Source organism: Lagopus leucura, unplaced genomic scaffold (genome assembly GCF_019238085.1).
Source record: "Lagopus leucura isolate 7727_CA_CO unplaced genomic scaffold, USGS_WTPT01 Super-Scaffold_1, whole genome shotgun sequence".
Lineage (NCBI taxonomy): Eukaryota > Metazoa > Chordata > Aves > Galliformes > Phasianidae > Lagopus > Lagopus leucura.
The window spans coordinates 16080753-16094878 of record NW_024962250.1 but is presented as its reverse complement, the minus strand read 5'-3'; positions in this window follow the sequence as shown (position 1 = coordinate 16094878).

Sequence of the window (14126 nt, the reverse complement as noted above, 5' to 3'; positions counted from 1 at the left end):
TTCAACAATTCTATGAATGTGTAAGTTAGCCGAGTTAAAGAAATCAGCAAGGAACCAGTGGTGGGTTGCTCTGAGGTTTATTTAAAAAGTACATCAAAATGACTGGTGGCTGTTCAAAATAAAAGTGACAAATAATGCTCGTGTTACCAGTAAGTGAAAATTAACCACATCACACCACCATCAGTTGTGATGTGATTAGAATTATTAGTATAATATCAAAACCATATCACAAAAAGAAGTTTAGCTACACTTCTGCTTTTCCAGTGTATCCAAAGTACAAGTAATCTAAAAACTGACTGAGTGCAAATGAAGAAAATGATTCTTTCTTCAAGGCAAACGTTCAAATTTAAAAACAATACAGAGTGAAAGTCATTACTGTTTCAATGATGTCTCACATCCCAAGTGAAAACAAAACCTAATCCCATTTGAGGTCAGCTACAAAACATTAACACAAACAACACTGTCCTGTGTTAACAAAAAAGCCTCAAGTTTAAATCCAATTTTACTTTTATGATGTGTTTGAGGCAAATGAGTAATTACATGGGGAGTTATTAGACTCCTGCTATCTGTATTAAATCTATGCTGTAGATAAATGAAAATACTTCAACCTCCAAGGCTTTCTGGATAGAACCTATCAAAGTTAATTCAGTTACAGAATATCTACCAAAACCTGTGACTACCTCTAGACATTTTCAGTCCCTTATTTATCGTGGAGGAAATGGGCACAAAGGATTTTCATGCAGTTATCATCTTTATGAACAGAGATAAGCAAGTCCTTTTTAACACAAGTCAGAACTGCCTGATAAATTAGCCTACATAGCTTTGCACATAAACTACTTTTTCTTTTTTAATTTATTATAGAGACAGTAGTAGATATAATCAGGATTTCCAAATATATAGTTGAGTTCTTGCACTAGCATCTTTGCAGTATAGAGGTTTTCCCTGGTTAATCAATTATCAATTATTTATTAAAAAGATATGCTCTTATAGCAAATGTTATATACATATATTTTTACCCGCTTATTTTTCAAGCACTTCTAGTCTGTGCGTTGTGTCTGTGAAAATCACCCTTTTTTAGGACAGTAATATTGTATTTATTGCACTAGACTGTTTCTGAAAAAGCTTCTGGAATGTGTTCATGGCTGCAGGGTATGTCTTCTATTACTTCTTCAAGAGAAATTGACACACCAATTTGCAGGTGATTCAAAACTCCATAGCAAAAGGCTGTAGTGCTGCACAAAGACATTCTTCGTTAATATTAGTCTGTGTCATGACAATAATTTGACATACTGTGAAACAAAACACATAGGAACAGAGTCCTACTGTTCTTATGCCACAGGCACTTTTTCTATTTCAGATGGCTGATATTCTCTTCAGTGTTATAACAGTTGAAGCAAATGTATCTATATAGCTTCCTGTTTCATTTCACAGTGAATGCATACATCCATTTTACAGTCCATATTTTTGAGTTTTAACTGAACTTTAATGAGCTTGTTTACTTGAGAAACAACACATTGTTCATTCTATCATCTAGCCTGGGCAAAAGGTAAACTTAGTAAGGAAGCCACTTGCTTGAAAATCTTCTGTTGTCTAGAAAACCTAAATTCATCATTAATGCCTGCTATTAAAGATTAAACAGGAATATTTGAGCCTTATATAGAAAAGTGGAACACTGTATCCAAAAGACTGACTGAAATAAAACAAGTCAAATCAGTGAAGCCCTTTGAAGTGAAAACAGTATTATAGCCTATAAAGGTGAAGATGTTAGGAAATAAATCTTCGAATTTAAAATGTTCAAGAATGAAACACATTCAGAACACATGCTATTGATTTTCTCCATATCACAGTTTTGCTTTACTCCTGTCCTTTCTGCTGCTGCACGGAGAATGAAATTAACAACTTGTCTTCTTTGTCCAAGACCGTATATGAGCTACTTGTTCACTTGTTTGCCTCATGTAGGAAGGCTCAAAGAACTTGCAAAGCTGCTGTTTAAACATTGTCCCTTGGGATGCTGCAGTATATAAATGCATTCTGCAGAATGTCCTAGGTTACAGTAGCTCTTTTAAACTCACATCGTTCAGGTGTATGAACTTTTCTAAATGGTTGTTATATGGTTTCTTAGAAAGCATTCACCACTATATTAACTGAATTCTCATCAGTGAAAAACAGCTTTAAATGCTCAGTTATTTCAATCCATTGTAAGACTTATCTAAAAGAAATGTAGTTCCAGTGACAATTTTGTCACGAGAGCATGAATCATTACATTATTTTTACCATTGACAATTCTGTAGGAAAACTCAAAATCTTAATTTTGATGTCTTTGTGAAAAGCTTACAGCTTGCTGAGATTAAGTGGGACATTTGTTGTTGCCTTAAATTTAGTCATCATGTTTTTTATTTCTCCTTTTTCTTTAATGGAGAAAAGAACTATATGTGCATTAGAGTGCACCATGGAATTAGTTTGTTTCCATTTTAAGCAGTAATTTTTTTACACTACCAAGATCAAAGTCAGAAGTCTTGCTGGTGTTTGAAGCAGAAGATATTGTAAGTTTTAATTAGCTTTAGCTTCTGTGAGAATTTGCTCTACAGTCCTGAACCAACCAGAAAAACAATGTATTGTTTGAATGAGCAAGCCTTACCTTCCTGAATCAGCATCTCATAACTGTATATCATCTTTTAAAGAGTAACCCTTACCTACTGCACTGAACTCCTTGACACTGAATTTGCTTTGATTTTCTTGCTAAAGAGAATGTACATTTTAGTGTTTTCAGTTACTCTTGCAGCTGAGGAGATACCCTCTAGTAATCTGTGCCAGTTACATTATCAATATGCTTAGAGGCATAGGCATTCTAGTCTAGGTAATCCACGCCAACTGATGTAAAATATCTAACAAGTAATACTGAAGATCTCTTCTGTATTTAAAAACTACAAAATCATAACTTTCGTTTTGCTATCAATGGACTACTACAAGAAAATATTTGATAAAATGTTCATTCTCTTCCTAAAAGCAAAATTGCTACCTCTTGAGACCACCTAGTCTTCCCCTCCTTTTCAGGTAAGATAAATTGCCCAGGTTATTTTTAATGTTCTAAAAAGAAATACATCCAGACTTCATACTAATGGTTATCAAGAGGTGATTTATAGGAGAGGTCATTCCTGCCTTTCTTGCTTCAAAGGTAACAACTTGATGCCTTTGTCAGAAACAGCACAGGAGCTGCTTCTCTTTGTCACATACTTTCATCATGAACAGCAATAAAGAAAGTTGGCAAAGCTGCTGCCTTTAACACTAGGCCTTGGAACACTTCCATATCTGTATCTCTGCACTCCAAAAGGTTCAATTTGCATGGCTGATGATATAGCATAAAAGGAGATGAGCATGAAGGAAGATGTGGAGTTACTGACAAAGAAATGAGATGCTGACTGTTGGAATGCTGGAATATTTGCTGGTGATCTGGATGAAAAATTACAGAGGATTCAAAATCATGTAATATACTTAACATAGTCAATATGAGTACTATGATTTTCAAGTATCTAGAGCAGAGAGTTTATGAAAAAAGAGCTTCCCTGTTCATAAATACAAGGTAACATTCTTAGAAAGTATACTTCACTATCAGCTGTACTATCAGCTTCACTATCAGCTGAACTATCAGCTGTAATTTAACTGTAGAGCACAGAGAAGGAACAAATTGAAAGAGACAACTGTATGAATTTAGAAATCAACAACAACAACAACATACAGCTGAAAACAGTAATGAAGAAATTGTAGTGGTACAATGTAGCGATACGAGTCAACAGTATAGCTTCACCTTGAACACTGATGATTTCTGGTCATTATGCCCATAAATCATATAAAAACTTCAGTACTCAGAGAAAAGTGACAGAAAGGGTGAGTACAAAGAACTACAATGGAAAGTGCATTGAAAAGAAAGATGAGTAGTAACCTGTCTGAGAAAGACCCAGAAAAAAACGCATGATCCTATTAATAAGTTCTCAGAGAATAACAACGTTTCTGCTAAAAAGAAATGTCTTCCTTATGCTAATGTTTCAGTAAGAAGTTTCTACTCTTAAAACAATGGTTTGAATGGCTCCTTGTTATGCAAGTTACTATATTATTTTCTGGCATGGATTAATTTGTAACTTTCTCTGAAGCAGCTGGCAGAGGGTTCCACCATCACAGACAAGATCCAGAATACTGGAAGACAGAAAAATAGTCCAGAAAAAGAAGAAAAACTTTTTCTGAAATTTATCAGGGGATAGTCTAAAAATTCTACTTGTTACATTTTTCACAGACACATTAAGATTTCACGGATTTCTATTCTGTGTCATTTTGATAAACTTCCTGCATATTACAATTTTCAAATTCTGTTCATATTTTCCTTCCTTTTGATAATTGTGTTTTCTTGGATCCTTCAGGAAATCCCTTCAGAATAGCACAAACTTTCAGTACAGTTTAATAAACTGGGTTAATCTCTAATACAAATCACTGAATACTTGTGCTTCTTTATGTATGCCCCTGCAGGGCAGGGCAGGGAAAGTTTCTTCCAGTGATTCCACACTGAGACATACTTGATAGTCATAATATCTAAAATTATTTTTTTTCTATTTAGACTGTTAACCACACTTGTCCTCAAATATAATAGAACATTTCCACATGAAGACATACTAAAATAGTTTTTCTAAATGGGAACTTTCAACATTGTATGTTAACATGTTCACAGTTTTCTGTTTCTTTGTACAAAACTGTAGAATGCCAACTGTCAAACAGCATTAGCTTTAAGTATGTTTATGTTTTTCTTGTTGCTGCATTCCTTATATCATTTTACCTTATACAAAAAAAAAAAAAAAAAAAAAAAAAAAAAATTTTTTAGAAAATTCTTCTTCTTCCATTCCTAAAGGTTTTCCTTGTTCTGAGAACTGTGTGCATATTTCAGATATGGTGGCATACACAGACATTTTGGCACGGCTAAGGCCACATAAGTTGAATAAGCTGAATGACAGGTTATAGGAACAAATTTGGTAGTAAGGAGAAGTGTGTTCTTTCATAGCTGTCATAAATGCCTTTCTGTGTATTTACAGCAGCCAACTGATTTATGGGACTGCAGAAATCAGAACATAGTGTTACTCTGAAAGAAATACGACTTGCAATTATTTTTTCAATTTCTTGGAAGATGTATAAACCAACTTAACTATATTACTTCAGGACTTTACACAGACAGTGTTACATTATTATTCAGAAATTAGTTTCAGAGAAGATATACAGTGCTTATGTGTCCAGTAATGTTTGCGTTTTAGCATTAATTCTAGTCTAGCATATTATCTCTAGTAGGGGGGATGATGAGTTTATCCTTTTCCAGAATGCCTTTTTGATGATTGAAAGAATTAGAAATTTATTTCTGTTTCTATCCACAGTTTGTTCAGTATGCACTTGGCCTAAATTTTAATCATCAAAATGCTGATATCAAATTATTATTGATCATCATAGTGACTCGTCACTGAGTTAGCGGAGATTTTCCCACAGACTTCAACAAAATTTGGATCAAATCTTTAAGAAACTCTCTTAATTATTACAAGAAGTAGTTTTCATGATTACTAATCAAACTTTTTAATGTTTCTCTCCATTCTGACCTTTTTTGAAGAAAAATTAAGCTCCTTTCTTGTTTTTCACAGGAGTCATCAACAAGATTGCAAAATCTTACTTCTTTTTCCTGAATAAATATTCACAATAAATAAATACAAAGGCAAAGAAAGTAAAGCAGACAAGGAATGTTTGTATGACCAATCATTTCCCAAAATCACATAAATACCATTATAATCTTTATAGAATTATACCATTATAGTCTTTTACTAAGAGGTATAAATACCATGTATTTTTCATTCTCCACCTTTCTGTTCACCATAAAGACAGAAATATAGTTTAAATGATTGTTACAGTATGTATCTGTAGTGCTTATCTCTTGTTGCTGTGGTCTTTTTTTCCCTTGCTTCTTTGGTGGGAGCTATAAGTCCCCTAAATAAAATTAGGGGAGTATAGTAAGGAATTTCCAGAGGGGAAAACTGACATAGGAACTTATTGAAAGAAAAAGTGCTAAAATGATAATGTCTTCATAAAAATATTCTTACCATTTCAATATTATGCTATGTACTAACTACAATATCTATGATAGGTATTATTGAGGATTTTACTATTGCTTTTTGGTAGCTTAATTAGCATACCTCATACCTTCTAATAAAGAAAGCAATATTCTTAATATTTACATAGGTGAAAATTCATAGCATTGGATAGTTTTTCTATGACAACAAAATCAAAGTAGCTCCAAAGCCCATTGAGGTCAATGCACTAATTTCCAGAAAGGCTCTCAAAACATAATTTGGAACAAAAATACCAGAGCAAGGGTTCTGTTTTTTGTTTGTTTGCTTTGTTTTGTTTTTTATTTTTGTATGGCTGGTTTTGTTTGGTTTTTGTTTGTTTGTTTGTGCTTCCCAAAATAAATCTCAGTGCTAAAAATCAAACTTACTTAAAAATTTATTTTATCAGTATTTATCAGAGTATTTTCAACGTCATACAAAAAGATGGCTAGTTTCTATTTATTTCCAACTATTTTGTGTTTTTGAAAACACCCGAAAAGAATATCTCCCTTTCTATTCATTTGTTGTTAAAAAATACATATTTTAAAAAGCTCTATTTATTCTTATTTTTTTCACTAAAACAATTATTTGGTATAATGAATATATAAATTTCTTAATGTAAATAATCAATCACCGAAGCTAAATCATAATATTTAAAATCCAATTATTTTGGCTGTGTATAAATTGCTATTTCAATATTAAATAATTAAATAATATTAAATTCAATATTCAGAGCAAATAAATGTGTTCTATTACACAGACCTTAACAATTTCACAAGTGTTACTTTATATAAATTCAACAACAAGTAGTAAGACTACTTGTATGGATGTACATGTTACTTTGAGTAATTAATATAATCCAGTTCTTTTCATTCCTGTAAACTTAAGTGCTAACACATAAATAATTCCTGGAGTAAACCTATTTCCTTGTTCTGAAATAAATCTTTGCTACTAATCAAAAATAGGCAAAGAACAAATGTACTCCAGTGAGACTGTTTCTATACATCCTATATTTTTATGATCTAATTCAATGATTCTGAAAAGACAAATATGCTTTTGGGGGTAACAGCGTAGCTCTTATTAGAATTATTTGACAGTTACTTTTTTGCAATTCATTCCTAGAAATATGGATTGTACAAATAATAAAAAAGGCTGATTTATCAATATGACCTAAATTAAAAAATATGCTTTAGGAATTATTTCATGTGCTATTTAATTAATACTTGTCTGAACCATTCTTTCTTTTTTGGCTCAAAGCTTGTTTTCCAAGGCATTTCTTGTGATAAGACTCTAACTTATCTAGGAGATGAGAGGTGGGTGATGCTGTGTTGTAGTCAGAATCACTGTGTGGACAGTTTTACATTTGAAAGCATTTCTTTGGAGCTGTTTGCCTTCAAAAGAGAGTGCTCAGAAATATTTACTGGTGGAATAACTCCAGCTTGCTATGGGAGATTGGGGAATGATACCATCATATCCTGTGAAAAACAGGATGCAGATGGGCACTTCCCTGCTTTTCCTTATCTGCTGGCAAGGCCCAGAAGACAGGAAAAAGAGATCCCAAAAGCAGAAGCTACCACTCCAAATAGAGCTGACTCAACCACTTTGTATTTGAGCTGTCACTCCAAAAAGAGCTGACTCAACCACTTGGACAGTCGCCACTGTCATCATCAGCCAAACAACAACCTCTGGCAACCCATCACTACTGAAGATCAATGTCTGAACTATGAGCAATGCTGGAATCCATTATGGTGACTGTCTCTCTCTTGCATCCTACAAAGACTCCTTGCTTTTATTTCCTATCTTTTCTATCACCCATCTTCCCTTCCCCATCTCCTTAAATGATCCGGATTTGTAATAAACTGGTCAGGCTAACATTTGATCTGAATCTCGCCGTCGGGTATACTTTTATTCAAAGAACCTCCTTTCCCTCCTATAAATTGGAACGAGACAATACTGCAAGTACTTAAGCTTTCACATCATTTAGGAAGTGTTTTTTTTTTTGCCTCTTACGCTTTACATCTCAGATCTGCAATTACAGTTCGACTCCTAGAGCTGCAAGATATATCTGATATCCTCGTGTAGTAGTCTTGAAATAGTTTCAAGATTTAGGAGTTAGGAGTCGTGTGGCTAAATTTTGATGTTACAGCTTCAGAACAACTATATCGTATGGGCATGATATACTTCTTTCACTGTCTATAGTTTCTGGAGTTTCCTACTGTTTTCTTCCACTGTCAACAGTAGTTATTTATGTACATGGAGTGAGCACTTGCATTATTTTTCTGTATATAGGATTTACAGACATTTAGAGAACTCTGCTATGATACAGCAAATATTCTAGCTGTTGCAGTCATGGATTCTGGATTCCTTGCAAATACTTGGGATGAAAAGCTGCTAACTCTAGCTTGTCCTCTGATCTTGATTTCACAGTATCTTATTTTATTACTGATGCACCTCAGCCACAGAGTGGAAACCGAATGATCACAAAGCTAAGACTTACAGGCAGGAATTTCATTACCTGAGCTCTACAGTCTTCATCAAAAGATATTTAGGTTAGAAAATATATATTTTTTAAATAGTTCTGAGAGCTGTCTTTTATAAATCAGAAATTTAACGGAGATCATACAATTCATTTGACATGATATATATATATAGTAAATATTTCTTTTTAAATTGTTTTTTAAAGATTAATTCATATGGGTTTCCATATGAATCTAGCACTATTTACAGCATTTTACTGATTTCAAATATACTTTAATATTTGCTGGATGGTATAAGCACATACCTTCTTTCTGTTGAGAGAAAAAACACTACTGAGTGATTTCAAAGATAAGGCTATTTTAGTCCATCCTGTCATGCAATCTTCCAAGTCCCAATCTGGGCCACAGGTGCCCAAGACCATACAGACAATTTACGGTAAGTTCTCACACCATTTACTAGATATCTAACTCAGGTACACTTGCCAACACTAAGATTAGAAATACAATTGGGTACTGTAGGTCTTTCCAGAGGAAGTAGTCCAAGTTATAATCTCAGTGAAAGTACAATAAACAAAATTAGAAGGGAATACTGTCATTTTTAAACTCCTTCCAGTTCTTCCTCTACTCTGATATAATTCAGCTTTCCTGCCCCTCAGTAGATATTGCAGTGTGCTCCTGAACACTGTATAATTTTTATTAGTGTTGTATATTTAATATTCCCTCCTCCCACTGTCTGCTGAAACCAAACAAAAGCAATGATCTATTCACTAATGTTATTCTTATATGATGACTTGGGCCAGACAATATATTTCTTCTTCATTTTCAACTGGCTTAAGTTTTTCAGCCAAAGTGTACAAAGACCACTTACTACTACAAATATCATCATAGCAATCTACATAAGATACAGCTGACCTTTAGCTACATCTGCCCAAAATAGCCTTGTCAACCACAGCTAAAATAAATAAATACACCAGAATGTGTAAATAAATAGAAATAGCTTCCTTTTGTGGAAATTTTTGTTTGTTTGTTTGTTTTTTCCTGAAAATCAGTATAAAAGTATGGAATAAAACAAGACAATGACTACAAGAGTACTGTAAGAAATAAGTAGTAATTAATTTTAACCTCATTCATAATAAGTTTGCATTAATATGACAAGAACCAAGACTAAAATATTTTCTTACAAGGTAGGTAAAAATGCTTCTAAGAGACTCTCCCAAGTGTTAGGTTGTACTGAGAGCATGCAACAGCTAGATTTTTTTGAACAAAACCTCCTAGATTTTATGGACTAAAAGGCAGGGTTTTAGTCTTCATGGTAACAACATGTGTCATGGTTTTAGGATTTTTGATATCAGTATTCCACATAATAACATCATGTAGTGTGCTGGGAATTAAAGAGTTAATGCTGCAGTTCCATAGGAGTTAATGCTGCAGTTTCACAGATTGTCCATATTTCTGGGTATCTGGTTCTCAGAAGAGATAAAGAATTGCATCTCCCAGAAGACTTCACTGTTCTATTTCCATTTTCTGCTCAGAGGTAAAGATAAAACTGTTTCGGAGTCACAAGATGGCCCCCTTCTTTTTCTGCTGATGTGCGCTCCCTAGCTGTTTTGCCTTCAGCATTAGAATAGAGCCTTCAGTTTTGTACACTCTCTCATTTATTTGATTTATTAGCTTCCATTCCAATTATATTGTATTATATTGTGTTATTTCACATTCCAATAGTAAATTTGTTTTCTCCCTTAGCTCACTGCCACTGTTTTGTTTTTAGGCCCGCCTCCTTACCTTTTCCCTATCCCCCTTCTCCCTAACTCAGAGCAGGGTTCTATGGGTCCCCCTGCCCCAGTACTCACAGTATCAGCCCAAAACCAGGCTAAAAACATTGACAGGTGAACAGAAAACAGAAATTCCCTGTGTAACATGGTAGAAAAACTGGCATATACAAAAGCCTATAGCAGTAACCATTGTCATCAGAATTTTGCAAAATAAGAAATATAGAACCTTAAACATCATGATATTTTCAATGAAATCTCTGCACAAGATCTAGGTAAATATAGCTAAATTGAAACAAATGGTGATAGACTATAGTAGAAAGACAATGGATAGCTTAATGTAAAAAATCTGTTATTTCAATATTCAACTGTCATTAAGCATGGATCATACTCCTACCCAAACTCTAATGTTGTGTCTTCAGCCTAATCAGTCAATTACTATCTCTCAGCCAACTCAGTTTCTTCTGCTTTCTGTCCCTAAATTTAATATTTAAAAAATACTTCCTATGCTCCATCTTTCACTGCTAAGCCATTTATCATTCACTTCATCATTCTGTGCAAGTAAGAAAGATTTTACATGTGTTTTTCTAAAAGCTTTAGCATACCTTTACTAGAGAAGTGTATTTCAAAACACTCAGTTCATTGTGTATTGTTCCACTATTAAAATTGGTTCTAAAAGGAATGGTGATTGTCTATGAAAGTCTTCTAATGATGACCAATAACTGAAACTTACAGTCAAGCAAATTCGAATTAAAAATAAAACATATTGCTAAAAGAACAAATTACTGGTGTTTCAATTTTCTGTTGCATTCTCATCAAAATTTGAACTTTTCTAATCTGTATGCCTTAGTTCATGACAGAAGTAATTGTTTGAAAAGTATAGAAAGTTTTTAGATAAGTCCAGCAGATACTATTCTTCAGACCTTAAGCAGTGTCAACAAATCTCAGCGCCTGCATGAAGAAATACTGTTTCTTCAGCAAGCATTCCTTCCATCCTCCTCTCCTCCCTTCCTTCCAGAACTCAACTAAGAGAAATATGCTGATGCTAATCATATAGAAGATCGCTAAGACATTGGGTGCAGGAAGTTCCATTTCAACTGAAGTCATTCTTTGATTCCATGATTCTATGAGAAGAGAGGCTTCATCAGTGACATGTTGGTAGAGAAGGCATTAGAAACTGATCTAGATCTTTTCAGCAATGTATGAATAAAAAAAGAAAAAAAATAGTGTTGCTGATACAATCAGGATCTGGATTATGCACAAAACATGACTTAAAACTCTACACGGAGTGGCTTCAGTCTACCTCCCAGAACGAATATTCACAAAAAGATGGATCATTGTTGTAACTACAACAGAATATAGTAGAAGCTTGGATTATATTTATGGTGGCTTACAAAATCATATTTAATTTAATCCTTCATTCTTTTAGGCATTTTTTTTTTTTTTTTGAACTGTACATACATTACACTGAAATTCAGCTCTCTTTTATTCTCTTCAAAAAATTTAAAAGATGGCTAGCCTAAGATTTCATGTCTAGTTTCTCCATAAGGAAAAATTTGCAGCTGAATTATAGGCTGAAGCTGTTTAAATGAAAGTTAAGAAATGCTTTAAGTTTAGTGTGCCTTACTGAATATTAGCTTGTTAATGCAGAAAAGAACATACAGAGTGCAAAATATTTGCCTTTTTTAGACTCACTATGTGACATTATGTATGCATAAATCAGCTGGTTCATGGATTACAAAATTGCATAGCCAAGTTTTAGATTTCTTCCAATAACAGTTTAGCTTGCAGCTATAGGCAACAATTCTGTAGCCATTGACAGAAGAAAATGTAATAGAGAAATCTTTTTTTTTTTTTTTTTTTGTAAGGAATTCATGAGGGCTTTATTTCAAACAAAAGTCAAAATATTTCAAATTTTAGGTAAATGCAACACTGTATCCACATACTTGCACCTCAGAGAGGCTATAGTTTAAGTGAATGCTGTGCATATTCTGTTCTGTGAATTAATTTCCCAAACTTTCACATTTCTAATCATGATCTAATCATCGCTAATTCTAGTTAGACTGCTTTTGTATTTGAATGGCAATCCTTAGATCTTGGTCTGAACCAGTGATTGAGCACCTGATGAAGGGGTGTGGCCAGCTCTAGGAGCACAGATTCAAGCAATTCACCTATGCGACCAGAAGGGGTGAACCCTGGGTGCACTCCTCACCAACCTTATTTAAAGGCTGGCAGTGAAAAAGGAAGCTTCTGTGTTAAGAGATTTTCTGTTTTGAGTGTTTCCAGTGTTCAGTGATCATTGGAAAGGGGTAAGTTTTTCTTTCTGTGTTACCAGACTGTAACTACTACTTTTCTTGAGTGACCTGAACGCTAGTCAAACTAATTATGTTTGCTACCTATCCTTACAGTATACATATAGTATTTTGTCTATAAGATGCCATACCTTTGAGGAGAGGAGGAAGCATAACTAACGTAAATTAAGTTACTTGGAAGAGTTGTCGTTAATTGTGATTATTCAAATGTGATGAGATGTGAAATATGTAATGGGCCAAACCTGAGAGAGTTGCTAGTGAATTTGTTTTACAGTAGAGTGTGGAGCAGTAGCAATGGAATCTTAATTGAAAAAGATATCACTAGGAGGCCCCTTTATTTGTTCTTGGTTTTAAAAAATACGTTCATTGTTAGTTTTGTGTGTGAAATAGGGAGCAAAAATAGCACAGTATCACTCGAATGAGATTTAGTCTACATTTTTGGCGTTACAATTGAATTACTTTAAGTATCTAAATATATTCTGTACAGAGACTCATTTACAATATAAAAACAGTGAATGAAATTGGGCACCTCTGAGAAGAAGTCACTGGGACAAAGTCACTTCTTTTCTATCAAGAAGGTATTGTTCTGAACCAAATAAAGAGAAGTTAATTGGTTTTATCTGCAGTGGTGGAAGCTTTTCTATTGACAGAATGCTGAAATAGGTTGTCCATAGGGATTGTGGAGCCTCCTCCTATGAAGGTATTCAAGACCTGTATGGGCACCTACCTGTGTGACTTCTTGTAGGGTACCTGCTTTAGCAGAGAGGTTGGAGTAGATGATCTCTTGAGGTCCCTTCCAACATCTGCAGTTCTTTGCCTTCATAGCAACTGTTCTGTAGAAGTTCAGTTGCTGGCAGGAACAAAGGGCAAAAGTATACAGGCCAAACAAAGCTTCAGTTGTGAAACACTAGCAGAAGGAACACAATTCTGTATATACTGATACTTCCAACTAGTGACGAGATTGCACCAAAGGAAAGACACAAAACTGCACCAACAATTACAAGGCTGATTATGTACTATGCTTCAACACATAGACTGTTTATACTGGGGAAAACTGGAGATTTGAGGGATGGAAAAGAAATTTCAGAGAAGTATTGGTCTCAGAAAGAAGGGGAGTTTGAAAGAAAAAGAAAAAAAATGTGCCTAGATGAGAGATGTTAGAGTTGGGTAAGGGAAGTCTCTGGAGATCAGGTACTTGGGCCATTGATGCCAAAACCTAATAAATACAAAGATTGGCACAGCAAGAACCAACACCAGCTTTTTACCTGGTCTCTGAAGTAGGCCACTGAACCAAGTCCAAGTGAACTGTAGGCACTGCTGAATGCCAGAATAAATTTTGTGGAGACCGTGTACAGCCTAATTGTACTTTAATCAAGTTACCCGGCTGACTGCTGTAGTGTAACTCTAGTGGACTATCTTGCTGACATTGTAGGCAATGATACT